This window comes from Poecilia latipinna, unplaced genomic scaffold (assembly GCF_001443285.1).
Source record: "Poecilia latipinna isolate Pla-1442-1.1 unplaced genomic scaffold, P_latipinna-1.0 Scaffold364, whole genome shotgun sequence".
Taxonomy (NCBI): domain Eukaryota; kingdom Metazoa; phylum Chordata; class Actinopteri; order Cyprinodontiformes; family Poeciliidae; genus Poecilia; species Poecilia latipinna.
In genome coordinates, this window is record NW_015112980.1 from 341376 (window position 1) to 344763 (window position 3388).

A 3388-nucleotide genomic window follows, 5' to 3' on the forward strand; every position below is an offset into this window, starting at 1 on the left:
TTTGGAGAAATTCCAAAGAGCAAACTCTGATTCGTTACTCCTGTGTACAAACTTTTATAGTAAAAGGCGTATTCTTCTCTTTAACATATTCAAATAAAGCGTATCTTTGCTCAACCAACCAGGAGCTGTCTCGGACCCTCTTAAAAGTTAGAAGCTCCCTGCAATTTGTTTTCAAGATCTAACACCAGTTGTCACCTTTATCTAAACAAAGTGGAAGCAGAGCTTCTCCTCCACTGGCCTGAACTCCTGCTGTTTTATGGCTTTTCACAGATCAGTGTGAAAGCTGGAACTTCTCCTGATTGTTTCCCACACAGACAAAGGGACAGTTCAAAAGGTCTTAGCAAACAATCTGCTGTAACTACAAGTAACATAAAGGTGAATAGGGCAGAATAAGTTATTAATCTGAAAACTATAATTAGGCTATTTCAATCAAGACATGTTAAGTTTTAAAACTAGCATATTTTAAATTTATTTTCTTAACACCTGCTATGGCAGGGATGTGTGGATAGTGAAGTCCATTATTTCCTGTAGATATTGTCAAATTGAATTTTGTCACATAAGTGAATTATTGCTTGGATATCAGATTTAAAATCTCACTTTTCAAACAGAAGTGCACAAGAACAGAAATCCATGTCATGCAACAGACTCGTTCTCGTACTGCATTCACAGGTTTCGACAGCCTGACCAGTGGTAGATTTGGAAAGCTCATGTCTGTTTCTTGATTACTATTCAGGTGTCAAGTCAAAGGCTGAACTTTCTGTGTCCACAGGCTCGGTGATGGGGGGAGATCAGACGAGAACACACACACACACACATCCAAACACAAAAACAAGACTACCTGGAGGAACCGAGAAAAGAAGCTTCTTTTATTCATTATTCATCCCGGTGGTCTTCAGGGCAACGGGGAGAAGCAAGACAGGAAGTTATGGGTGGAGAGCAGGAGAAGCAAACTAAAAGTAGGAGGCGTTCGGAAGGAGACAGGAAGGATAAAAGAGGCAAAGAAAGTAAAATGGTGAAAGGTGAGGTTGAGGAGAAAGACTTATGGTTGTTAGATTTAAAGAAAGTTGCTTGAAGAGTGAAGTAAAAGAGTGATATTTAAGTTTTCTGATTGAATATTCTTGTTGGAAATAAAAACAAAAGCTTAAGAACTACTGATAAGTGAACTGAGAGCATCTTCTACAGAACAGATTAGCATATGAATGAACATGGAGGAAATATTCTGCTCCAGGATGTTTGGCGTTTTTATTGTTTTCTTTGTAGTCCAGAGTTGTTTTAATCTTTATTTTCCTTCAGGTAAAGACTTTCTGACAAATACAGGATAAGAAATATGTTGAACAAAAATAGAGTGAAACCTTCAGTTATTGTCTGAGCTTGAGGCTGATACAGGGCAATCTGTAGGGCAGGAAATTACTCTCAAAAATTAAATACATGCACAAGAAGACGTCCTCAATGGACACAATGCAGAATCACAGAAGTAAATGTAATAAAAAATAATTTAAACATAAAGGTAATAAACTGGGGATTAATGATGCCGATAACAAAGCAAATGAAACACAATTTGTTTTTTGAAGGTTTTATCTGTTGCACACACTTTAAAAAGTGTATGTAGTTCCTGTATAAGTTGCATTCACTCCATTGTTTATGTTTACAACCACTCTGAATGGTTTGACGCCAGTAGTCCTCCACATATGTTTGAATATTATAAGTTTGTTCATGTGCTGGTACATCTCAGTAAATTAGAATATCCATGAAACTACAAATTATCTCAGTAATTCAGTTTAAAAGGTGAACCATATATATTATATGGATTCATTGCACACAGAGTGATAGACAGGTGCATTTCTCTACCAATGTTTTTCCTTCCACTTAACTTTCCTTCAACATACAACTCTCTGTGAGCAACCAGCTGTTTTGTGACTTGTAGATTTCTTTCTATTTTGAAAACTTTTAAGATATTTTGACTGGCAAGTGAAAAATCCTCAAAACTGTTTCAAATTAATTTTGATAATTGTTTTATAAAATGCCAAATTTCAGTATAAGGAAATTTTTAAGAACACAGTTTCAGTTCTCATTGAAACAGTAACTGCTCTTCTGTCTTATTAAAGATCTAAACAATGTCTTTATAAGTTTTATTCAGTGATAAAATTTTAACACCTCTGTCTCTGCTTTATTGGTCAAGGAACTTGACTGACTCACCCACTCAAGGCATGCAGACATTAAATATAAATATGCAATAAACTTCAAGAAAAAGCCTGAACTAAACTTTAACCTTTTTTTATCCTAAATAAAGCAGCTCCTCTCCAGCCTCGTGGCTAACCCACACAGAGTCAACACATTAATCTCTGCCAGCACACATGTCAGGAACTGATGCCAAAGGACAGGAAGCCTCTTCTTTTTTACTTCTGTCACTCCACATTTAGGATGCTCACCCTCAAACCACCTCCTGGAGGCTGCAGCAATAAACTTGTTTTACATAAGACCTCCTGTCACACACAATAACCAAAAACAGAAAAACTGGACCTCACATGAGACTTCCTGCTCCCAGAAATGACCCGAGTTTATAGAAAAAGACGCAAAAGGTGTAAAAATCCAACCCAAAAGTAAACCCACAAAATATGGATTTATGTTTTAAAAATGTTTGATAGTTCAACTGAGGATGCAAAAGGTAACTACACACATGAATTTTATTTAATAGAGAATTGTTGAAGTCAAACTTTTGTTTAACCGTGGGATTATCCTGAAATGTTTTTGCTACACAAAAGTTTAAAATTACCCCATTTTCTTTCTGTTTTCCTTCCAGATTTCCTCGTAACCTTTTCAAACGGCTTGATCAACAGTACAGGCTTTCTAATGGGTTTTCATCCTTTCCCTGCTTTATAGGGATTTTCACTCCAGTGCCTGACCTTGACAGGATATTGTGTTGTTTGTGTTGATAAAAAAGTGTATTAAACAAAAGGGGGAAATAACTGCAGCAGCTGAAGAATTATTGAAATTCATGTCTTTAAAGATCATCTGTGTTCCAAGTTCTCAGCTGAATAACATTTTTTCTGATTAATTTGTTTTTTATCATCATTATAATGTATTGATTCATCTTAGAAAATGAAAATAACTGTAAATTCCACAGAAAAACTTTCTACTGTTTGGAAGCAAGAGCATGGTGGTGGTCGCATTATGCTGTGGAAAGACTGCAATTCAGATCAGAATGAAATTATATTAAAATGCTTCCAGTACAGCAGCACTAGCAATATTAACACAAAGGAGTTGACCATATATGGAATACCAAGAGTGTCAAATCAACAAATAAATAAAAACACAAAGATCCAATAATCATGACACCTGATATTTTCCATATTTTATCAAATTACAACCATATTATTTGCTATCATTG

The 3388-nt window shown here is 35.5% G+C and overlaps 1 long non-coding RNA gene across 1 annotated transcript in view; it reads left to right on the forward strand.

Annotated features, from left to right (window-relative positions):
- The window catches only part of LOC106949795 (uncharacterized), a 26830-nt gene extending 26639 nt beyond the window's left edge, over positions 1 to 191 (forward strand). Inside the window, exon 4 of the long non-coding RNA XR_001425458.1 lies at positions 21 to 191. This is a non-coding gene — a long non-coding RNA (uncharacterized LOC106949795). The remainder of the gene's footprint in view (positions 1 to 20) is intronic.
- Positions 192 to 3388: the final 3197 nt, after the last annotated feature.